This window comes from Abramis brama (genome assembly GCF_963993115.1).
Source record: "Abramis brama genome assembly, chromosome: 2".
NCBI classification, from domain to species: Eukaryota; Metazoa; Chordata; class Actinopteri; order Cypriniformes; family Leuciscidae; genus Abramis; species Abramis brama.
The window spans coordinates 8902207-8929051 of record NC_139964.1 but is presented as its reverse complement, the minus strand read 5'-3'; the positions used below and the strand labels follow the sequence as shown (position 1 = coordinate 8929051).

The 26845-nt window shown below is 36.8% G+C and overlaps 1 pseudogene across 1 annotated transcript in view; it reads left to right on the top strand.

Moving 5' to 3' along the window:
• LOC311077643 (NLR family CARD domain-containing protein 3-like) overlaps positions 1-24600 on the top strand; it is a 28181-nt pseudogene extending 3581 nt beyond the window's left edge. The window contains exons 2-6 of the transcript XR_014609565.1: positions 6845-8707; positions 8842-9015; positions 9108-9278; positions 19589-19635; positions 23214-24600. The product of XR_014609565.1 is annotated as an NLR family CARD domain-containing protein 3-like (transcript). The remainder of the gene's footprint in view (positions 1-6844; positions 8708-8841; positions 9016-9107; positions 9279-19588; positions 19636-23213) is intronic.
• The last annotated feature ends 2245 nt before the right edge of the window (positions 24601-26845 follow it).

Genomic DNA, 26845 nt, shown 5'->3' with positions numbered 1-26845 from the left:
TGTAAGACCCTGTTTACATTTGGTTTCATGATTTGTGAGCAAGTTTTTCAACAACTAGGAAAATAACTAAATTGTAAGGATGGTGATTAGTTGAATTACATAATCAAACAATATGAAACCAATTCAAAATGTTTAAAGGGACACCATGCAAGTCTGAGTGTTTTTTCTCTACGTAGCTCCCCCTAGTGTCTGGTAGTAAATGCTTTCAAACACTCTGTCGTAAAAACGAACTGTTGTCCCTCCCCCCCTCGCCACGAGCAACCCAGCTGATCAGCTGTCAACCCAGCTGAGCAGAGGAACAGGCTATTTCAAAACCAGTTAGGTCTACCGAGGCAAGTAAAGCAATATTTTCTTTCCAACTGATGGCGATTTTTTTTTATATTTTTTTTTTATTGTGTTGTCATGCATACTATTATTTTTACCGGGAACGAACGATATGAACGAGGCGAACTACTGCTTTGGTGTTTGTTTGTTTTTGGGAGAATGGGCATGAGCATAAATATATATCGGAGGCTAATATTTGTCTAAAGTTATATTAGTAAGGTCTATAAGTTAATCTGGTAGAATGACGGTTTACCTTTGCTTGTCTAAGAAAACATCAGAACGTTTTTTCTAGCTCGATCATGATATGTGCAACATGTTTATTGCCTATTATCAGACGCGTTGACTTAGTGACATAAAATAAAAGTGTAAGTTACACAAATAAAACCGACAGAGGAACGGCCAAACAACTACAGAAATCAAACGTGTTTGCTAATGACAATGCTAACATCAAAGTTATAGTATCTAGCGTACTAGTAAGCCCGTAACAGACAGCGATCATAATAAAAACCTTTACAGACAATAGCAAACATCCTGAGGTCGCAATTACTTGAAATTTAAATATTAAACACAGTTTATTCCAAAGATACTTACAAGTGCAACAGCAGGATCAGCATCCGTTTTGCAGGCTTCTGTTTCTCTCAGTTCTCCCCATTCTGAAAAAGCCGGTCCGATATTTACTCAAGTCTGACTTCTTGCTCGGTCAGTATCCCGTTTCCTCTTTCATTGGTCCTCCGACAAAGATTTCCTAGCTTTCTGCATCTTTTTTACAGCCTCAGCCATAACTCAATCTATCGTTGCCCTTTGCTTATAGCTAGCCGGTGCTTGAATGGGGGCGTGTACATGTGCAGTGCCGTCAAGCAATTCGTTACATCGCGAGACCTGATATCACGCGATACTTCCTGACGCCGACCCGCCGGCCCAAAGTTGCAAGTGAGTTTTTTCCGCTCTCGGGCACCAGGGGGGTGCGAAACCACCACCATTCAACTCGAAATAAGTAATATAACCATTCCACTGACTCCAAAGCTGTTCAGTTAAGGTTAAAAAGTTACCTAGAGCACCTTTAAATACACAAAAACAATTGCTCAAAGGTGAATCTAGGGGTGAAATTATGGTCTAGGTCAAATTATGATTATATCAAAACATAACCAACACCACCTGATCAACTTTTCTCTTTGTTCATCTGAGAGTTACAACTCAGATACAACAGCCAAACAAAATCTAAAGTTAATGATTTAAGGCTCAAGGGCCCAACTAAAGCAAACACTGATCACCATAATGGTGTCTTAAAAAATAGATTTTCTCCTTTGGTGATTCTGCTTGTTAAAGTGCCTGACTAAGGACGCATACCCTCTAGATCAGTGTTCTTCAACCCTGCTCCTGAAGGACCCCCAACACTGCACGTTTTCTTTGTCTCCCTAATCAAACACACCTGATTCAACTCATCAGCTCATTAACTCATGTGATAATGAGCTGATGAGTTGAATCAGGTGTGTTTGATTAGGGAGACAAAGAAAACGTGCAGTGTTGGGGGTCCTTCAGGAGCAGGGTTGAAGAACACTGCTCTAGATTTTAAGCATGCAGTTGTGACTCAACTTTTAAAGAGACCTGACTATTGACATATTTTCCATTTACCTTTCATTTAAAAAATATTGGGAAAAGTAATCTTGCAACAGTTCATCATTCATAAACATAAATGCCATATTTGAAACTTTCCAATCGGGTTGTAGAACAGCACCAGTCAGCTTTTGTAAATGCACTAAACATTATCTTTCTGGCCTTAGATAAGTATTCAATATCGATGACCATAATATCCATGCCTTGTCAACATTTATACCTTGAACATGGGGTGAAACAAATTATACAGTGGGATGAAAAGGCACTGTTTTGAGTTTTCTTTCTGACAGATATTTTTCAGTTGGCATTGGAGATTCCACCTACGATAAGAGACTTCTTCCTTAGGGGACTCCACATGGCTCCATCTTAGCCCCTATCGTTTTTTTATACCCTGATGGGCAATCTTTCGAATTATTAAATGGGGTGTCTTTCCACTGCTGTGTCAATGAAACAATTGTAGCTCCAACAAAGACTTTAGAATTCATTATTAGCTTATCTAAGTATATTATCATTAGTAGTATATTATATTATTTTTATATTTTTATTTAATTTTTTTTTATATTTATATTTTTAAATCAACTGAAGATAAAAGAAGACAGTAAACCTCTCAAGATCTCAGCAGAGGAGGATTAAACAACTCCACAAACAGCAAGTTTGTGGTCTTTGTAACAGTGTTTACCAAACCACATAATTTGTTACAAAGGAAGCCAGAAACAAAGATGATCAGGTGATTTAGTTTGAACCGTCATGAAGTAGAATGATTCACTAATCTCATCACTGACCAAAAATAGTTATTTGTTATTAATAAATTATTTTCATCAACAATTATTTTTCCCACCGATCCAACATTCTGATTTGTGATTTTAAAAATACATTGTGGGAAAATTACTTTAGACACACACAGACATCAAGAATTAGCATATGAATCTCAACAATGGTGACATGCTTTATGCAGCAATGCATGCTGAGAGCCACCATATTATACAACTTATGGCTCCCAGCATGCATTGCAGGATTAAGCATGTCACCATTGTTGAGATTCAAAAGCTGATGCTTGATGTTAGTGTGTGTGTCTCTACATTTTGTTTTCTCACAATGTATTTAGAAATTAAAATTCAGAATCTTTGGCAAAAAAAAAAAAAGTATTGGTGGTAAAAATCTACTAATGAGAAGTGACCTCTTTTGGTCAGTGATGACATTTGTGAAACATTTTTCTTTATGATGATGAAATATATATCACCTTATAATCTTTGTTTATGGTTTCCTTTGCAACAAAGTATGTGTGTTGGTAAACACTGTTATAAATAGGGATGTCCAGATCCGATCACGTGATCGGAAATCGGGCCCGATCACGTGTTTTCAGACTCGATCGGAATCGGACGTTACCTCCCGATCAGGACTCTCATTATTTTTTAACCCATCTATAGTTATGCGGTGGCACAGAGTTACGCCGGTTTCACACTGCACGCGTTAGCAGAGCGTAAAGCAGCGCAGGAGCAGTGCGTGGTTAGCAGGAGCAGGACACGCGCGTTTTGCTTTCACACTGGCAGCGTTTGTCACGCGCGGCTGAACCGCTGGTTGTGTACAGACAGAGTAACGTTACTCTATAATGGATAAGTTGGCATTGCTTTATTTCGTTTTCAAATACATTTAAGAGAAAAGACTTGTCAAGAAGCTTATTTTATTAATAATTTCATTTATATAACTTTTGGTTCATCTTTGTTTTATTGTTCTGGCAACAAGTTTGTTTTTGGACATTTGTTTTCTTTTTAAATTGCTGTTGGTCATTTGATTGACTGTTTAAAACACAATAGATATCATCAATGCACTTTTTGGATAAAACTGCGGTGTATTTTGGCCATGATCAATGCATTGTCACTTTAATTCAGCGTAAGCGGCACAGCAAAAATAGACTCAGCGCCGAAACGATCGCGGCACTGCTCTGGGGTGCGTTTCCCGAAAGCATCGTTAGCCAACTATGGTCGCAAGTTCCCTCGTTACCAATAGAGTTCAATGGACATTGCGATGAACTTGCGACCATAGTTGGCCAACGATGCTTTCGGGAAACGCACCCCTGCTCTGCTACGCACTGCCGCGCCACCTCTGCGTGCGGTGTGAATGCTCTAATCTGTTAACATGGGCGGCGAAAAAAATACGCGCTGCACGCTCTGCTAACGCGTGCTGTGTGAAACCGGCGTAAGAGTTAGGAGTGCAGTTCCTAAAAGCATATTACTGGCTTTGCAAACACTGTGGCACTTTTATTTTCTATTTGTTTACATGCCTGCCGGGTATTTTAAGTTGAGGTGCTATTTGTTTATATATTAGACTTTTTTTATATTTACTGTTGCACTAAAGTCCAGAAGTGAAGAATTTATGTTATTTATTACTTGATTGTTCAAGCTACCTCACAGAAGTGCTCTGTTTGTTAACAGAGTTGTTGAATGTTAAAATAAAGTGAATTAAATAAAAAATAAGGAACATCCTGGATCTGTTTTTTCGCTCTTCTTTATTCTTTTTTTATGTATTATAGAAGTATCGGATCGGGACTCGGTATCGGTAGATACTCAAAATCAAATGACTCGGACTCGGACTCGAGGGCAAAAAAACCTGATCGGGACATCCCTAGTTATAAAGACAACTAACATAATAAAACATAAAGAGTCAAACTGCCCAACTAAAGGAAACACTTATCACCATAATGGAGACCAAACATTTTCAATAAAACATCAACATCTAAAACTCTGTTGATTTTTAAAGAGAACTTCTGTAGATGAATATCAAAAATAAGGTCAAACTGGTTTGTAATAAGAGAGATTTCATGTATTTTCAGTTGATTTCATCTAGAGCCCGACCGATATATCGGCGGGCCGATATTATCGGCCGATATTAGGCATTTTCCTAACTATCGGTATCGGCATTTATAACGGCCGATAAATTAATATTTAAAAAAATGCAGCGTGCAGTGATTTATGTAAGGATGGCGCTGACAATAAAGCACCTAAAAGCTGTTACAAAGAACTGGCAAAAAAATAACAGCCGCGTCTGGTGTAGACACAGTGTTAAAGCTCATTCTGCTACGTTACAACATCAAGCAATATTCCAATAATTAATGTAATTATAACACTTTATATAGGGCCATTTTGCATTAAAAGTAGCCAGATGGAGATGTGACATGTTCAGAATTAATACACTTTTAGTAAACTACAGAACAGCGCGAGCGGGAAGCGGCGCACCTCACGCGGGCAGAGAACGCGTCCGAGAACGGACACTGTTAGTGATATAAAACGCACACACACAGGTCTGTTAAATTAAGCAATACTTTTAAGGTAGTCTAATATTTTTCTGACTAACAAAATTACTGACACAGTAAAGGGTAGATTTAAATAAAGAAAAACGAAATTTAAATAAAGAAAAACGAAATTTAAATAAAGAAATTAAACGAAATTTAAATAAAGAAAAACGAAATTTAAATAAAGAAAAACGAAATTTAAATAAAGAAAACGAAATTTAAATAAAGAAATTAAACGAAATTTAAATAAAGAAAAACGAAATTAAGTTAAATTAAAAAACGAGATTAATTTAGATTGATAATAACGGGTAAAAAGGCTAATACATTTTGTTTCTATTATTCTATTTTCCACAATGTCAAAGCAACACAGCTTAATCCAAAACACAAGCTCAGACATGCACTTCGTCCATACAAACTCCGCTGTTCTGCGCTCTTGCAGAGAAGACTTGTGCGTCGGTTCTATTTCTGGCATGCACGCGTTTTCCGCGTGGCTCGAGCCGCGCCTGAGAGACGCGTGTCTCACGCAGGCAGTGTGCAAACTCCAACCTGTTAACATGGGAGCCGAAATAAAAACGGCCATGCCACGCAGTCAGTGTGTCGCCGGCCTTATTCAAGCGCGAATGAGAACCGTTTCGCGGGGGATCCCAGATGTGAAAAAAACAACAACAAATATTCGAATGTCAAATTTTCAAATCGAATACCAACCCACCGAACGGAATATTCGGGTCCAGCCCTATAGCCTAGTTTCACGTTTAGTACATTTTGCTTACTACTTATTTAAAATAGTATAAAACTACTGTACATATGTAATTATAAACGTTTTCATTATGATATTATTAATTTTACTTTACTAAAAAGATCTGAGTTCTTCCTCCACTGGTAGATATTAGAGAAATTAAGATAGAAAAAAAAATCTTCTAAAAATAGAAGAGTATTTAGAATATAATATAATATAAAATGCAATGCAAACTAGTTTGGTTACAGCTCAAATTCTCATCATTCACCCTGCCTCCATTACATATCTTTGTCACACAAGTGTTTAATCACCACATTTGAGTTATCATTGCAAAACGTTTATATATTTATTCTGTTTATACTGTGTATTCTATATACAGTACCCATCAAAAGTTTGTACACACCAATTGGAAAGTGTGTCCAAACTTACTGTACTATAATACACATAAATAATATTGCTACTGTATTATAATATACACACAAATAATATCGGCCGATATATCGGTATCTGGCTTTTTTTTTATCGGTATCGGCATCGGCGCCCAAAAATCCATATCGGTCGGGCTCTAATTTCATCTAAGGCTGTGTCTGGAAGTCAGTTGTAGTCCTTTTGTTTATCTTTTCTTCAGTGATTCTGCTTGTTATCATCAGGTGTCTTCAATAATCGAACAATCATCACTCATTTAATCACTTAATTATCTAATTAACTCAACACTGCTTCAGTGTTACTTTTAACACCCTGCTGGTGGTTCCCATATGAACACCGATCAGTGTTAATTTAACACTGGGGAATTTACTGTGTATCAACCTTTAAAACTGTGTGCTAAAACTTTTTAACACATACATTTTGTTGATGTTGTGTCTTTTGTATTTTGTGATCAGATCTGTGCCGTCCTCTACATCCCAATATCAGACCCATATTATGCAGGTCAAAACTGAAGAAGTCCTGCAGACACACATACTGGAGACTGGAGGCCTGCAGAGAGTCATAGACCAGCACAAAACCAGCATGAAGAACAAGTATGAGAAATTATTTGAAGGAAACAAACTCCAAGAGAATGAAACCCTCCTGAACAGGATCTACACACAGCTCTACATCATAAAGGGAGAGAGAGAAGGAGTGAATAAAGAACATGAGGTTTCACAGATGGAGAAAACAGCCAGAACACAAAACTCTCAAGACACTCCAATTGACTGCAATTACATCTTTAAAGCCTCACCTGAACTAGGATGTGAGGAGAAAGACCAAATCAAGACTGTTCTTACTAAAGGCATCGCTGGAATCGGGAAAACCGTCTCTGTGCAGAAGCTCATTCTGGACTGGGCCGAGGGAAAAGCCAATCAGGATGTAGATTTCATGTTTGTGCTTCCATTTAGAGAGTTGAACTTGACAGGAGGTCATCAGTACAGTCTTCACAAACTTCTGCTGGACTTTCATCCTGAACTTCAAGGTCTGAACTCAAAGATTTATGAGGAGTGTAAAGTTGTGTTCATCTTTGATGGTCTGGATGAAAGCAGAATCACACTGATGTTTTCAGACACTCAGAAAGTTTCTGATGTGACTGAGACTTCATCAGTGGGTGAGTTGATGTCAAACCTCATTAAAGGAGATCTGCTTCCCTCTGCTCTCATCTGGATCACATCCAGACCAGCAGCAGCCAATCAGATCCCCTCCAAATTAATCAACCGTCTGACTGAGATTCAGGGGTTCAATGAGCCTCAGAAGGAGAAATATTTCAGGAAGAGAATCGGTGACGAGCATCAAGCCAGCAGAATCATCTCACACATCAGAAGAGCAAGAAGCCTCAACATCATGTGCCACATACCCGTCTTCTGCTGGATCTCATCCACTGTGCTTCAGAAGCTCCTGAAAGAAGATCTGAGTGCAGAAATCCCTCAAACTCTGACTGAAATGTACATCCACTTCCTGCTGATTCAGATCAACATGAGGAATCAGAAGTATGAAGAAAGAGATCCAGAGAAACTTCTGCAGTCCAACAGAGAAGTGATTGTGAAACTTGCTGAACTGGCTTTCAAACAGCTGAGGAAGGGCAATGTGATGTTCTATGAGGAGGACCTGAGAGAGAGCAGGATAGACGTCACTGTTGCCTCAGTGTATTCTGGGATTTGCACTGAGATCTTTAAGGAGGAATCTGTGATTCATCAGAGGAAAGTCTACAGCTTCATTCATCTGAGTGTCCAGGAGTTTCTTGCTGCTTTCTATTTGTTTTACCATTATGTAATGAAACATGTTGACACATTGCAGTTTTTTGATGTAGTGCATAATCTGCAGAGGGAAATAGTCAATAAAGCCCTTGAGAGTGAGAACGGACAGCTGGATCTGTTCCTGCGGTTCCTGTTGGGCATCTCACTGGAGTCCAATCAGAGACTCTTACAGGATCTACTGACACACACAGTGAACAGCTCAGAGAGCATCAGGAGAACCACACAGTACATTAAAGAGAAGATCAAAGATGGACATGGACTCTCCGCTGAAAGATCCATCAATCTGTTCCTCTGTCTGCTGGAAGTCAAAGATCAGACTCTGTCCAGAGAGATTCAGGAGTTTGTGAAATCAGACAAACACTCAGAGACGAAACTCTCTCCTGCTCATTGCTCAACAATCGCCTACATGCTTCAGATGTCAGAGGAGGTGCTGGATGAGCTGGACCTCAAGAAATACAACACATCAGATGAGGGGAGAGTGAGACTGATACCAGCTGTGATCAACTGCAAAAAAGCTCTGTGCGTGTTTAATTTTGTCCTAATGTTTTAAATTGTCTTAATCATTTCATTTGAACATCTTTTACAAATAAATAATGATATAATGGAAATACAGTTGAAAACATTTTGTTTGAATTTGTTTGAATCTTTTTCAGTCTTGCCTGCTGTAATCTCACTGGTCAGTCCTTTGAAATTATATCATCAGCTCTACAATCCTCAAACTCCGTCCTCAGAGAGCTGGATCTGAGTAACAATGACCTGCAGGATTCAGGAGTGAATCTGCTCTCTGATGGACTAAAGAGTCCAAACTGTCAGCTGGAGATACTGAGGTGTGTTAGAGCATATAAGGGATAATCTACAGTCAGCCGGTCATAATGTTGATGTGTGTTTGTTAATGATCTGACTGTGTGTGTGTCTGTAGGTTGTCTGGCTGTATGGTGACAGAGGAAGGCTGTGGTTATGTGTCTTCAGCTCTGAGTTCAAACCCCTCACACCTGAGAGAGCTGGACCTGAGCTACAATCACCCAGGAGAATCAGGAGTCCAGCTGTTCAACGACAAACTGAATCCAAACTGCTCTCTGCAGTTTCTCAAGTATGTTTAGACGTTGCGTCTCTTATGTGTGACTAAATGTAATTAGGGGTCACCTAAGAGGGATCTTTTGTTAAGAAATAATATTTTATGGTCATCATTTTTAGCTGGCTTTATCTGATGTAATACAGCAGAATCCTCAAATCTCATAAGAGAAAACAGTGAACAGTTTTTATATTAAATTTTGAGGGTGTAAGCTTAGAGAACTGTTACTTTAATACTAAATTAGCTTTAAGAAAAACCAAATTATTACAACCCATATATTCACTGCAAAAACTCAAAATCTTGCCAAGTATATTTTTCTAATTACTAGTCAAAATATCTCATCACACTTAATATAAGACAAAATTGCCTAAAGACCAAGATTTAAGTGAGATAAAGGAGCTTGTTTTTAGACAGTGCATCTTGAATATCTTGTTAAGTGAATCTGTCTTGAAAATATCTTGTTTTGAGCCATATCTCAGATGAAACAAGCTTTTTTGACATGTCATAAGGTTTTTAAGCTGCTGTGTTAATTGTAAAAGATGAATCGTCTTATTTCAAGAAATAGACTTGACTTGAATTGAGACAACAAATCTGCTTTATTGAAAACTGTAGGTCAACATGCCAAACTCACAACTCACAATGCAGTACAGTGAGTATGTATAATATTTACATATAGACAGCAAAAAAACTTAATTTATTTACGTATAAACAGCTTTACCGACGTACAAATTTGTACATATTCCTATTTAACTTAAAATCGTGGCATTAATGTTTTTACTCTATTGCATTCAATTGTCTTATTAATTAAATTTTCAGTCACATTTATTAATAGTTTAACGTTACTCATAAATAATAACAGCTCTGTTCGTGCTTCTGCTGCAATCTCGTTTAGGAGGATTAATAGCCTACATGGTGTTAAACAAGAATACACTTTAAAACCTTAAAAATACCTTTTTTATCGTTTAACCATTTTGTAATATTTGGTTTATTTACCGCGTGAGACACAAAAAAACACAACATAAATTCACAAAAGACATCCATTTTATTAGATTGGTGTAATCCAAATCTTTAGAATCCATGTGTTGTTTGCAAGAAACAGATCCAAATTCAGCCCTTTATCCAGCGATCTTCATCATTTCTCTCAGCAGAGACCGTTAACGTCAAATCCCAGCATCCCGCGCTCGATTGAATTCAAATTCAAAAATTGCGCCTGAAGCGTTACGACATGTTTTACGGCAGCGATATCAAACGCTCATTGGCTCTCGCATGCTTCGTCACAGATTGCAACATGCCGTGTTTAAGTTTGTGTTCTACATTTGAAACAGAGAAGCGCGCGCGCCTTTACAGAGCGAACAGCGAACCGAAACCGGATTAACATTTTCATGGATTAAGAATTTAAATTCTGCTCTATAACGTTACAAAACTATTATACTGCACTGCCAGAGAGGACTGCGACACATCGTCATGTGAACGACTTTTGGTACCGGTTTTGACATTTTCTCACTAAATAAATTATTGTGATTAAACTTGTAACGTTATGTCTGTTGTCTTTCTTTATAATTGTAGCCTAACCTTACGTACAGTAGTTTTAAGAAATGGTTAGGTTTAGGGGTAGGATTAGTGGCTCAAACTATCATTTAATGCTATATTGTTAATAAAACTGCCATTTCCCTAACGTTACACATGTCCATTACTTTTTATCCTTTTAATATTGTCTATAAGAATGGCTATGTTTAGGTGGAGTAGGGTTAAGGGATCTTACATTTATAATCTATAAAATGTTCTACTATGTTTTCATATTGCAGTTCCATACTGTGAGCCAAAATGTTGAGAAAAATGAAGCTGTTTCCCTTTTATGCAGTCCTCTGGGACTTTTTGCTGTTTAAATAAAAACAATGGTTAAATGCAAGTCTATTTTTCACTTTTTCTGTCTAGTAAACAGTAGTTAATGTCTTGAATCTAGTAGGTAAAATGTCTTGAATCTAGAACAGTATTATTTTTGTTGAGTTTACAATAAGGTAAATACACTTGAGATAATGACAGGATGGTAAATTATGGCTTATTATGGCAAAAGAGCACTGCCTAATACGAGTCAGGAATGCTAACTTCAAGACATTTTGTCTCAAAATGCCAGTTTCCAATCTTATTTCAAGTTGGTGGTGACTTAAATCTAGAACAGTGTAACAATTATAGAACTAAAAATTAGTTAAATACACTTGAAACAAACAGGATGACCGAAAAAAAAAATGCTACTTTTGAGGGGAAAATACTATTTTTGAGCATGACAAGCTTATTATGAGACACAAAACATGACAAATACTAGTAAAATATAGCTAAAAATGAGTTTTCCCAGCTAATTTCAAGATCACTCATATCTTGTAAGGCTTAAATATAATGTCTTATTTCAAGAAATCTTACCAAGAGAATTTTCACTTGTTCCATTGGCAGATTTTTTTGCTTATTACAAGCAAAAATATCTTGTATTAATTTTTTTTTGCTTATTTTTGGAGAGGCCTTTTTTCCAGTGTTTTTTAATTCCTACTAGGATTCGAGAGAGCCTAGTGTTAAAGGGTAACACCTTGCTATAACAATTTGCAGTAGTTATTTAAATCTTTTGTTGTGGTCTTTTTTTGCAATGTTTGATTGCAATGATTTGTCTGTGCTGACCTGCACATATGATTCACTCTGTGTTATAATGTCTTTGGTCTGGAGCACACTGGTGTGTCTGCAGTGGTTCACGTGACAGATGCAAAATCAGGTGCTGTATTCACAAAAAAATATCTCACGGCTAATTGTTGCTCCTAAGCAACTCTTAAAAATTAGGGACATGTTGCTCCTAATATTAGGACTAATACATTTTTCGTCTAAAGGGAATTCACATAGCATTTAATGCTAAAATTACTGTAGCTCTTAAACCCAGTACAGCTTACACTCTTGTCCCCGGAGTGTGTATGCAAAGTTTTAGCTCAAAATGCCTTACAGATCATTTTTATAGCATGTTAAAATTGCCACTTTTTGGGGGTGAGCAAAAATGTGATGGATCCAAATGATTTGGATTTGCTGTTGCAGAAAGATTTTGTCAAAGAAAAAAGGTATACGACCAAACCTCTGGCCAACAAGAGCTTGACCAAAGGACTTGAGGTTTATGCACCTCAGCTGTGTTGTGTATGAGCACTGCTAAGACAAGAAGACAGATGGCAAGGAACTTTGTTCTGTAGTGAGAGCACCACAGTAATTCAGGTAGTTTTACAGTCCTGTGGTTTGAGCTTGCCTTTAGAAGTAGTTTGTACCGTGTTAAAAACACTCCTGAGACTTGGCTAAAGATCCAAATGCAGTCTTAATTGAAGGTAGTCCAAAGAGTTGTCAAAAGCAAGCAAGGGTACAAACATACCGAGATCAAGATTATCCAGACAGGGTAAAATGCAAACAACCAGGCAGACGACAATAACACAGGATCCAGGACAAGAATACAGGCGCTCAGACACACAGTGGTAGTGATGGGACGGTTGATACCGGGGCTCTGGCGCTCCGACGCAATTTTCATAGCACTAATGTATCACACACTGTACCGATGCTTATATCGAAATGACAATACCACGTGATTGATGATGTTTGAAGCTTCGAACGTCATGCAGTGTCGAAAGGTCGGAACAGCTGGTTTGAAAAAAATGGAGCTTCATGAGAATCGCAACCTCATCTGATGTATAAAAAGTGAAATGATTATGGAGGAGGCGTTATTTAAACGATTTAACCCTACACTTCCCTATAACATGATTTATATATATATATTTTTTAAAACAGAACACCCAAAATATTAATAATTAATTAATTAAAATATTATAATTAATTAATATAATTATGATCACATAGCCTACTTGTATATTTTATATTATTGATCAATATGTGAATCTGTTGACCAGGCTACACATGACAGGAGTTGTGGTCTCATTCATTTCTATGAGATTAGATAGAACTGTATTGATCCCACACTTGTATGTCACAGACTTCTGGAGCTTTGTTTGGTCACATGCTTTTTCTGCTCTGTGATGATAAGTTAGATATGTTGGAGAAGACAAGTCTGACCACCAGGTGTCACTAATGCGCATTGTGTTAAAAGCTTCAAATAATGAACCTTTTTCGGCACAATTTGATGAAAGCCTCAAATGCTCCAGAAAGCTTTGGTTTCCCATCACTAACACAGTGGCAACATTCTAGCATAACTACACAAAGAATGCACAGGAAGGCACTAGAGTTCTCAACAGGCCTGAAAATTACAACCCGACCCGACCCGGCCCGTGGCTTTTAAAGCCCGGACCCGATGTAACCCGACACATCAACATGAATTATCTGCCTGAACCCGGCCCGCGGCCCGACGCCGTGTCGGATTATTTTTTGTCTCATACACGTATTATCATGACCAGCAGACGGGAATTCAAATCAACCTTTAATGTTCACGACTTTTAACAATACAAACAACTGAAACAATAAACTTTAAATATATTAATAGGCTGTAGTAGCGACGGTGAATTCACCTGTGGCAAGTTTACTTTTCACCAACTCCATCTTCTTCTCTCCAGGCTAAAGGCGTGCACGCAGCGGTGTCAGGTCTGCCCCTGCCTATGAAGGTAAAATAGTAGCAAAACTTGAGAGCACGTAGATGTGAATTTGAGAACTTGTACAATAAATATTCGTACTTGTACATGAACATTTACACTCACAGCTCCAATGTGAAAACCTGTCAAATAAAAATCTGAAGTTGAATGTTGAAATTTGCACTCGCCGACAATAGTCACAAACCTGTATTCTGAATCTGAAGCTGCAGACAAGTAGACACAAATGTGTAAAATGCCATTCACAGAAATACAACGACAGACACAAACTTGTAATATATATATTGCGTTTAATCTTACGTTCACATTCGCAGTACAGCCTCAATTAGGTGGGGTGTTCAAAGGAGCCGTTTTACCTAGCCAATGAAATGGGACTTCGATGATGTCACGAAACCCGCGTGCACTGAAACGTTAACATGGCTTAATGCATTAGACTGATATTAAAAGAAATAAACGATATTATCAAACTCAGTAAACACCATGCTAATAATGCATACTACAGAAAAGCAGATGAGCACAGAATATGACGAAAGAAAGCAAATGTGTGTTCAGTGCAAATAAACTTGCTGCCTGTGTTTTATTAATAATGTAACGAATTATGTGTTTTTTATTTATTTTATTTTTTTATTTTATAACTGTTGGTCCATTAAGCCTCATTAGGGACCGTTCGGTATTTATGGAAGGGGCCACCGGAGGAAAATAGGGGAGGGTCATGTCTTTTTATTCTTTGTTGAGGGGAGGGTCATCCAACTTTTTTTAGTCTAGGGGGAGGGTCACCCAACTTTTATATTCATGAAAACAGCAACATTTCAAAGTGGCTTGTTTGGTGCTATTTTTTTCCATTTAGCTCCATGTTGCTCTCGCGGTATCAGCCCCCCTTCGATATCAGATGGGTCTGACCCAACAAAAATCCAGTTTGGCGCTGTTTGACAGTGCGCGCGCACTTCAGTTCGCACTTAGAAAAAGTGCATCATGTCAGAACAGAATGCCAAAGAAATGTTTACCCGGCAAAGCTTTAAAGCACGAGCAATTAATGAACTTTTGTGATTGCGAATAAGTGCGCAGTGTCCTGTGAGTGTAACTCTACCGCTGCATTAACATGTGATGTGAACGTACATGGAGTTTTACAGTATTGGGACTGAGGCGCCAGATCTGCATATAGAATGTGCACTGTAGCGCGATACTACCATATTTTAGTTTCCATTCTTATTTTGTTTCCACGATGTGTAAGATGTAGGGCTTTAAATTACTATTAGTATTATTTAAGTTAACATAATAAAATACGTAGACCTACACCACAAAAACTAGTTGAGGATAAATTCGTTAAAATTGGGCGATTCCAGTGTTATGGACGTGACTTTTGCAGTCAAAACTAGAAATATAAATTCTCAGAAAATGCATTTAATACCAATATTTTGAAACGTCTGAAAGGAGTCAAGACATTAGAAAAATATCAGTCTACACATGCGTTTTATATTTAATATGAGGGAAATACACATGTGACGTGACACAAAAAATCTTTAACTTTTAGGTGGCAAAATATTTTTTAGTAATTCTATGAATTACACTGTGCAAACCAAAAGATATATACCCACCGGATGAATAAAGATCGGCCTCCACAGAACATAAAATATTCTTTTTATTTTATTTTTCGTGTTCGCATTTATGTGAAAAAAAAAAGAAAAGAAAATGTTACGGGCGTGACAGTTCTCCATTACGGACATGACTGCTCTGAAAGTGACTTTAAAAATTTCACAGAGACCTCAAACAGAAAGCACAAAGCCTTTCTTTAAAGTGAATTTCGTTTTTTTTTATTAATTGTATCTTAATTTTAATCAATGTTTCATCTGGATTTAATAAATAAGAAGTAAATATAATAGAAAATAGATAATCATGACACGGAGGCGCGGGCGAGTGAACTGGACTCTTGTCTCATAAATGAACCGAAACTCAGCGTAAGGTAGGCTATGCTACTTGCCTCACAGACCTGAGAAATATATAGAAAGCTTGAAATGTCTACTTTTAAACAGAACAATTCAAAACGAAGGAAAACAGACTGCTTTCTGCTTATGAAATGTGCATTTCTCTCTGGCGCGTTCTGAGAAGATCGCGACGCATCGTCAACTTCATCTTTGCAGTCGACACAGAAAACACTTGTTTATTAATAAACAATTAAAATGTCTCCTTGCTATATTTGACATATTCATAATCATTACTTTTGCTGGTTCTTTGTGACAGCTTTTAGATGCTTTATTGGCAGCGCCACACACATGTTGAACGCGTCACACCGCATCAGCACCGAAAACATGATTTTTTTCTAATCTAAAATCAAAAATCGTGATACGAACCGAATCGTAGGTTTGGTCTATCGTTACAGCCCTAGTAAGATGAGAAAGCAAGAGTTTATGGTTTAAAAAACAAACAAACAATGGCTATCTGAACATCTTTGCCAAGCGCAAACCAGTACAGAAGTAGGCTAATCAATAAATTATCGGGGAGGGTCATGCCTTTTTTCACAATCATTTTGGAGGGTCATAGAAAAATTTATTGCTGGCGAAGGGAGGGTCATGTCTTTTTTGACAACAGATCTCAAAACTCCTCCGGTGGCCCCTTAAATAAAAAACGAACAGTCCCTTAAGCGTTTTCTTGGTTTTCTATGGGAGGAAAACGTACAATTAAACGCGTTGCGTTCATATTCTGTGATCAGTTGCTTTTCTGTATGCTTTATTTGTATGGTGTTTCCTGAGTTTGGTCTTTTAAAACCACTGTCTCAATTAAACGTGTTGCGTTCATATTCTGTGCTCATCTGCTTTTCTGTAGTATGCATTATTAGCATTGAGTTTACTGAGTTTGATAATATCGTTTATTTCTTTTAATATCAGTCTAATCATGCATTAAGCCATGTTAGCGTTTCAGTGCACGCGGGTTTCGTGACATCATTGAAGTCCCATTTCATTGGCTAGGTGCCAACCAATAAAACGGCCCCGCTCCCGCCCCCCTTTCTCTATTACCGCCTCTGAGTTTCAAGTGCAGAAGTTAGTTTTGCACCTGATATATCGCGAAAAGAGTAGCAAAAGTCAAGGTGCGAAATTTGAAATTGCAGTGACAGATTTGAGAAGTTGAAAGTGCCTAATTGAGGCTGTACTGCGAATGTGAACGTAAGATTAAACGCAATATATATATTACAAGTTTGTGTCTGTCGTATTACTGTGAATGGCATTTTACACATTTGTGTCTACTTGTCTGCAGCTTCAGATTCAGAATACAGGTTTGTGACTATTGTCTGCGAGTGCAAATTTCAACATTCAACTTCAGATTTTTATTTGACAGGTTTTCACATTGGAGCTGTGAGTGTAAATGTTCATGTACAAGTACGAATATTTATTGTACAAGTTCTCAAATTCACATCTACGTGCTCTCAAGTTTTGCTACTATTTTACCTTCATACCCGCCCCTCTCCATGATGCACGTTGCACGCAGCAGCCAGACTTTCTTTACGGTGAACAGCAGCGATGATTAATATTTATTTTTGTTTTTTTTATTTTTTTACTGAGCGGAAAAGATTAAGCCCGAGGTCCGACCCGACTCGAGTCATTTGATTATATTTTCGACCTGAACCCGCGGGTCCCGTCGGGTTTGTCGGGCCGACCTGACCCGTTGAGAACTCTAGAAGGCACCATAAGCCAGTGCAAACAAGGTAATAATACACAAGTGTACTGAATGAAGACATAATGAGTCCAGGCAAAGGATCGTGGGTAATGTAGTCCTTAATAGTGACACAGAGACAAAACAAGTGTCCTCTGGAAGAGCTCATATGAACTCCAGCTGGAGGATGTGACAATTTGGATTAAACTGCTTGATTCATTTGTTTTACTTTTAGGGACAATCTCTCAGGTTTAATTAACAATATCTTAATTTGTGTGTTGAAATAATTTGATGGGTCTGATGGGTTTGGAATGACATGAGGGAGAGTAAATGATATAAATAAACTCATACAGTGAGGAAAATAAGTATTTGAACACCCTGCTATTTTGCAAGTTCTCCCACTTAGAAATCATGGAGGGGTCTGAAATTGTCATCGTAGGTGCATGTCCACTGTGAGAGACATAATCTAAAAAAAAAAATCCAGAATTCACAATGTATGATTTTTTAACTATTTATTTGTATGATACAGCTGCAAATAAGTATTTGAACACCTGAGAAAATCAATGTTAATATTTGGTACAGTAGCCTTTGTTTGCAATTACAGAGGTCAAACGTTTCCTGTAGTTTTTCACCAGGTTTGCACACACTACAGGAGGGATTTTGGCCCACTCCTCCACACAGATCTTCTCTAGATCAGTCAGGTTTCTGGGCTGTCGCTGAGAAACACGGAGTTTGAGCTCCCTCCAAAGATTCTCTATTGGGTTTAGGTCTGGAGACTGGCTAGGCCACGCCAGAACCTTGATATGCTTCTTACAGAGCCACTCCTTGGTTATCCTGGCTGTGTGCTTCGGGTCATTGTCATGTTGGAAGACTCAGCCTCGACCCATCTTCAATGCTCTAACTGAGGGAAGGAGGTTGTTCCCCAAAATCTCGCAATACATGGCCCCGGTCATCCTCTCCTTAATACAGTGCAGTCGCCCTGTCCCATGTGCAGAAAAACACCCCCAAAGCATGATGCTACCACCCCCATGCTTCACAGTAGGGATGGTGTTCTTGGGATGGTACTCATCATTCTTCTTCCTCCAAACACGTTTAGTGGAATTATGACCAAAAAGTTCTATTTTGGTCTCATCTGACCACATGACTTTCTCCCATGACTCCTCTGGATCATCCAAATGGTCACTGGCAAACTTAAGACGGGCCTTGACATGTGCTGGTTTAAGCAGGGGAACCTTCCGTGCCATGCATGATTTCAAACCATGACGTCTTAGTGTATTACCAACAGTAACCTTGGAAACTGTGGTCCCAGCTCTTTTCAGGTTATTGACCAGCTCCTCCCGTGTAGTTCTGGGCTGATTTCTCACCTTTCTTAGGATCATTGAGACCCCACGAGGTGAGATCTTGCATGGAGCCCCAGTCCGAGGGAGATTGACAGTCATGTTTAGCTTCTTCCATTTTCTAATGATTGCTCCAACAGTGGACCTTTTTTCACCAAGCTGCTTGGCAATTTCCCCGTAGCCGTTTCCGGCCTTGTGGAGGTGTACGATTTTGTCTCTAGTGTCTTTGGACAGCTCTTTGGTCTTGGCCATGTTAGTAGTTGGATTCTTACTGATTGTATGGGGTGGACAGGTGTCTTTATGCAGCTAACGACCTCAAACAGGTGCATCTAATTTAGGATAATAAATGGAGTGGAGGTGGACATTTTAAAGGCAGACTAACAGGTCTTTGAGGGTCAGAATTCTAGCTGATAGACAGGTGTTCAAATACTTATTTGCAGCTGTATCATACAAATAAATAGTTATCATATATTGTGATTTCTGGATTTTTTTTTTTAGATTATGTCTCTCACAGTGGACATGCACCTACGATGACAATTTCAGACCCCTCCATGATTTCCAAGTGGGAGAACTTGCAAAATAGCAGGGTGTTCAAATACTTATTTTCCTCACTGTATGTAAACTCATATTAAAAGCCACAAAACTCTAATTTTATTTGCAATTTTATGAATCTTCCCACATATCATGTAATTTTTGTTTGTTTGTTTGTTTTGTGTATGTTTTTGTCTCTGTATAGTTTGGACCATGGTGGATATTTCAGGATTGCACCAGGACTGGCAAAATGTAGGTCCTACACACACACACACACACACACACACACACAGGTAGGGCTGGGTAAAAAATATAAATTCCTCGATTTAAATCGATTGTCATTTTGAAGAACAGCTTATCGATCCTTAAATCCCAATAATCTCTCAGTCAATAGCTCTATTTGAACAGGAATAGTTTTAATAGGGTTGTTAATTTGTTCCACAGACGTGAAATTGTGAAAATCCCAGTGCAAATGACCTAGTGTTTTAGACTGGCCATTTAATACCAGTGTTAAGTAAGAGTAAGATACTTGTCTAGATTTCTCTGCTCAGTTATTAATTTAAACAGCCACTGCTATAAACTCATTAAGTTTACTTAAATGTTTTTTTATTTTTTATAATAAATTAAAATCATATAAACAATTAATAATTTAAAAGACATATACGTGACGCACGCACAGGACATGACCTTTGTAACGGCCACATCTAGAATACACACAGTCCCACCTCTGTAATATACACATAGATGTTAGTCCAGTATAAATCAGTACATGAACACAGACATCGAGTGATAATAATTGTTACTCAAACGCCGTTTAGAAAACTAGTCCTGTTTGAATAGGGCTTCTGCTGTTTTCAGCTGATGAATGATCAAAACTTTGTAGCGCACATCCCATCTAATAAATTGGAATAAGCTTTTTGCTGTGTAACTTCTTTAATGAAACAACATCTCTGCTTTCAAATTCTGTCATTTTTATTACGAAATTCAAAACAATAAATACTGTTGTGGTGCGTCAGATCACATAGCACCTTCAGTTCAGGCGAAGCGCACGTGAAATGATCATCTCTTCCCCATTATTGCTAGTTAAAGCATAAACATGAATTAACATCAGAAGATATATTGAAAGATGCACCTTACCGCAATCCATGTAATCACTCAATCAGTATTTCAACTATGGAAAGATGGCAATAAAACAGCTTGTATACAGTGTCACGTTATGTTACATTTACCACAGAAAAGCGAATTAATGTCCAAAAACTAGCTAGTCAGCTAGAAATATGAACCTAATATATGCACTATAATTTATATTAATTGTATTTCTTCTTATCCTGTTCTTCAGTAGCTATTTAATGTATGACTAATTGATTTAATTAATTGATTTAGAATCGAACTGTATCAAATTGAAATCAAATCAAAATGCAAGCTTGTGAATTGAAATAAAATCTTGAAATCTGTGTCAATGCCCAGCCCTACACACCAGTATTCCTATCATTATGAGGAAATGACATAGGTGTAGTGATGTTCATACTGTAACAACTGTATTTCTGTCATGACAGAGTGTTTGGTATGGTAATGGATATGACAATGTTAATATGTTTGGCCTTAGCAGAATAGATCTGCTACACTGCTTCTGCTATAGAGCATGTACAGAGACTTGCTATTGCCAATACATACACAACACACTGCTATGAGCAAGTAGACAAGCTGGTGTTGTACAATACAGCAAACATGAAATAAACCATAGCAGATCTACACAGGTGGAGCTGGGATAGGTGGAGGGTTTCTGAAAGCTACAGCAAATGCTGACCAAGCATTTGAAGGTTGAGCAGCGAGCTCATTGGCTACTGATACAGCAGGGAACAATCAGCTGTGCCCTACAGAGAATGATGTGATTACAAGCAGATTGAGTTAAAGACCTATCAGCCTGCGCCATCTAGAGTTTCATGATAGAACTTTGTATATTCTATTCTTTACACTAACCTTACCCCTAAAGTTATAATCTGTTTCCCTCAAGGAGACCAAAAAAATGTCAAAAATTACAGTTATTATCTACACTGTGGAGACATTTGGTCCTCATACACTGAAAAAAATGATACTTTGGATTAACTTAAAACAATTGATGTAATTTGTTACAGCTAATTTTTTTAGATTTTCTCAAATTGTATTTATGATTTAGTTAAAACCATAAATTTTGATTAATGTCAAACCAAAATTTTAAGTTTTACCTTAACCCAAAGTACACAGCAAAAACTCCAGTGTTCAATTAACACTCAAGAGTTAAAGTTAATGAGATAATTAAGTGATTAATTGAGTGATGATTGAGCATTATTGAAGACACCTGATGTTAACAAGCAGAATCACTGAAGGAGAAAATCACAAATTGTAAGTTACCATTATGGTGATGGGTGTTTGCTTTAGTTGGGCTCTTGACCCTTACATGTTTACTTAAGATTTTGTTTGGCTGTTGTTATTGATTCATAACAGTCAGATGAACAAAGAGACAATGTGATCTGATGGTGTTGGTTATGTTTTGACATATCATGCTGTGATCTGAAAAATGAAACTTATTGAGAAAGTTTGGTTTAACTTGTTAATTACAGCAGCTCTGTGATTCTACAGCATATGAATATCAGTATTTTTCTTATAATTAAAAATATTTAATAAACATTGTTCTGATAAAAAAGACTATCAAATGAATTTATTTAGAAACACAGACATCAATAATCAGCCTGTGAATCTCAACAATGGTGACAATAATAAAGCATGTTGCAGTGGCTGCCACCAATCACAACTCATTAATGGCTCCCATCATGCATTGCGTTATGAATAAATTATGATCTGAATTGTCTATGTAATTTACTTTTCCTAATTGAATATTCTGCTCGTCACCATTGTTGAGATGCATAGACTGAATCTTGACATCTGTGTGTGCCTAAAATATATATATATATTTTTTTATATATATAAAAGAAAGATTTTTTTTTTTTCCAAAACAACTTTTAAGAAATCCTTTATATTATATCTACAATTCTGGATATTTATGCAGAACCACAGTCATGTTGTAATCAACAACATAAATCTAAGTCAGAAATAAGGATCTTAATGAGTTCAGTGATCAAGTTCAAATGATGATTGTCAAAACATAACCAACACCATCAGATCACTTTTTTTTCTTTGTTCATCTGTCAGTTATAACTCAGATACAACAGCCAAACAAAATATAAAGTAAACATATAAGGTTCAAGAGCCCAACTAAAGCAAACACCTATCTCCATAATGGTAACTTACAATTTGTGATTTTCTCCTTCAGTGATTCTGCTTGTTAACATCAGGTGTCTTCAATAATAGTCAATCATCACTCAATTAATCACTTAATTATCTCATTAACTTTAACACTCTTGAGTGTTAATTTAACACTGGAGTTTTTGCTGTGTACTTTGGGTAAGGTAAAACGTTGAGTTGGAAAAAAATAAAATTTTGGTTTGACATTAAATCAAAATTTATGGTTTTAACTAAATCATAAATACAATTTGAGAAAATCTAAAAAAATTAGCTGTAACAAAATTACATCAATTGTTTTAAGTTAATCCAAAGTATATTTTTTTTCAGTGATACACTTACTTTGAGGCAAAGTGAAAACAGAAGGTATAAACTGAAAATCACAATTTTCCATTGGACCAATGGAAATATATACTTTGAATGAATTGCACTGATGTTTCACTTTTTTCAGTGTAACAAAGGGTTTACAGAGTACACACACACACACACACACACACCTGTGCATATTTAACAATGTCAAAGATGTGCTGATCTCTAATTGTTGTATTCAGATGCCTGTGATCTCACACTGGATATAAACACAGCACACACTCAACTCATCCTGTCTGAGGACAACAGAAAGGCAACATGTGTGAAAGAGCAGCATCAGCCGTATCCTGATCATCCAGAGAGATTTGAGCTCCAGGAGCAGGTTCTGTGTCGAGAGAGTCTGACTGGACGCTGTTACTGGGAGGTTAAATGGAGTGGCTCGGGTCATGTAGCAGTGGCATATAAAGGAATCGACAGGAAACGTGGGACTGACTGTTGGTTTGGACTGAATGATAAGTCCTGGAGTATGTACTGTTCTGATATGAATTACACAGTCTGGTTCAATAATAAAAGCACTGAAGTATCTGGCCCTTCAGCCTGCTCTAATAGAGTTGGTGTCTATCTGGACTGGTCTGCCGGTACTCTGTCCTTCTACAGCGTCTCTGACACACACACACACACACACACACCCCCACACACATATACACATTCAACACCACATTCACTGAACCCCTCTATGCTGGATTTGGGGTTTATCCCGAATCTTCAGTGTCTCTGTGTCAGATTTAACAACCTCCTGCGAGAAACAATTGTGAAATCAATGAATATTACAATTGTCAGAAATAGAGCTGCAATTGTGAGCTATAGTCACAATGTATGAGGTTGCTTTGCAAAAAACAAGTCATATTGTAATATAAATTTGCAGTGTGAGATATAAAGTTACAGTTATGAGAAATAGTTGCAATTCTGGAGATTAAAAGTCACATTGAAGATATAAAGTCGCAATTACCAAAACAAGGTAACTTCCACAAGTGCAAATAAGAGATGGATCATTCAGGCTTTCTGTCATATTTCTAATGTAACCGATATAGAAATTATACTGTTAAATATATTAAGTAGGACGAACACAAAATTGTACTTGTATAGCTGTCTATTTGTGAGGGTTGATTGAGTCATGATGTCTTATTTTCAGAGTTTGCTCTTATTCTTCTCTTTTGCACCATAATTGCATGGGAGAGGTAGAGTTCATTTGAGCTCTCAAGTCTTTTATATATATATATCCATCTTAAATTATGTTTATAATGTTATTTCAATTAACTGTGCTATTATTTTTTGTAATTTTACTCTGAGTTATATTTTATTTTTTATCTAATGGTCCATAAGATATAAGTACATTTACCCGAGACAGAACATGTAAGTGAGTTTCACCCATAGAGGATGCTTGTTTGTGTGTTTATATCAAGTATGTTTTCTGTTTTATACAATTTTCTTGTGTAAAGCAATCTTTTTTCGCTTCATTTGTGTTTTTTTGGCTTTTTTTTATTTTGCACCATGATTGCGTGGGAAAGACAGGACATTTAAGAGCGATTCATGTGTGTTTATCAGAAGTGAAAATAAAGATCCAGATGAATGAAATGTTGCCCCGTGTTTGAGTGTCCAATGTTACTCAATATCTACACAACACAGAAGTTGTGGTTTCATCTAACTGGTTTCGTGAACTCCAGCAACATCAGTCACGCTTGGCATCGTGATCCACTGGTTACACTAAGATGAATTAATTACTGAAGCCTTGAGAATATTTAGTGAAGGCACACACAGTAATGATGAACTCACAGAATAATGCTTCTTCCACTCAATGCTAGACAGGAGAGATTATGTTAATCCATTTGAGGTAATTGAGATGTTTTATATTTTATTTATTAAATGCAAATGTTTTATCAAAAGAGGGTAACTCGGTTTCATCCTGCTGGATTGTCACAAACTGTTAGTTCAGAAATTGTTTTCCTTTTTTGAAAAAAAAAAAAAAATAAATCACCACTTATTGCTATGGCTAAAATTATCGCTATTAGCATAACTTAAATAAGATCATCTTCTGCCACAGGGAAAATATGTATTCTGTGTTTTGTTGTAAAATAATCTTGGCTCACTCTGTTTAACACAATTATTATTATTATTATTATTAATATACTTTTTTTTGTCTTTATATTTTAAAGCATGTAAACGTAAAAGTTTTTTTTTTTTTTTTTTTTGAAATATCGGAGAAAATCATATTGTTTTGTAGCTACCTAAAAATTTGGTCAGGTAACCTAAACAATTTACTTTCTTGCGCAAACATGTTTTATTTGAGTGAAAACAAATGATCAATTACAGCTTTTATTTTTACAGTGAAAATAAATTCCAGTTATTGATGAATGTGACTGTCTTCATTAGGTTGCAGCAGTGAGAGTAACAGGTGAAAATGTTTCTAATGTAACAGTTGCACAATGTAACACTGGGTTACTGGTTTTCTTTGCAGTTTGCACATGGGTTAATCACATTCACTGTCTGTCATGTTACATCTATAAAGTTTAGCAGTCATGGCCTAATGGATAGAGAGTCAGAGTCAGAGAGTCTCTATACAATTCTTTAAAAAATATAAAATTGCATCAATTATTCTTGAACTACCAAATAATTTAAAGGGAGAAGGTTACATTAAACACATATATTAGCTACATGTTATATCCACTATTGTTTTATATTATAATTGTTCAATAGTCTATACAGTATTAATGCAACTACATCAGAAGTAACTGTAATTAAAATACAAAAAAAAAAAAAAAAAATTAAGAGTAATCCCTTACTTTACTTTTTGCAGGTAAATTACAGTTAGGGCTGGGCGATTTAAATCGCGATATTGTTATGCGCATCTCGTCAGTAAAGCAGGTTCCTTGATTAGTAGTAAATCGCCATCACCTGCTTTCAGATGGAGCGGCATTTAGGGCTGATGAGATAATTAAGTGATTCATTTAGTGATGATTGAGCATTATTGAAGACACCTGATGTTAACAAGCAGAATCACTGAAGGAGAAAATCACAAATTGTAAGTTACCATTAAGGTGATGGGTGTTTGCTTTAGTTGGGCTCTTGACCATTATATGTTTAATTTAATATTTACTGTTGTTTGACTGCTGTTATTGATTTATAACAGTTAAATGAACAAAGTAAAATGTTATCTTATAGTGTTGGTTATGTTTTGACAATCATGCTGTGATCTGAAAAATGAAACTTATTGAGATAGTTTGGTTTAACTTGTTAGCAGCAGTTTTGTGATTTTTCAGCCTATGATTATCAGTACTTTACTTATAATTAAAAATATTTAATAAACATTGTTCTGATCAAAAGACATTCGGATAAATTCATTTAAAACACAGACATCAATAATCAGCCTGTGAATCTCAACAATGGTGACAATAATAAAGCATGTTGCAGTGTCTGCCACCAATCACAACTCAATAATGGCTCCCATCATGCATTGCGGTATGAATAAATTATGATCTGAATTGTCTTTGTAATTTACTTTTCCTAATTTAATATTCTGCTCCTCACCATTGTTGAGATGCATAGACTGAATCTTGACATCTGTGTGTGCCTAAAAGAATGTTTTTTTTTTAAAACAACTTTTAAGAAATCCTTTATATTATATAAAAAATTCTGGGCATTTATGCAGATTCACAGTTATGCTGTAACCAACAACATAAATCGAAGTCAGAAAGAAGGATTTTAATGAGTTCAGTGATCAAGTTCAAATGATGATTGTCATAATATAACCAACACCATCAGATCACTTTTTTTTCTTTGTTCATCTGGCAGTTATAACTCAGATACAACAGCCAAA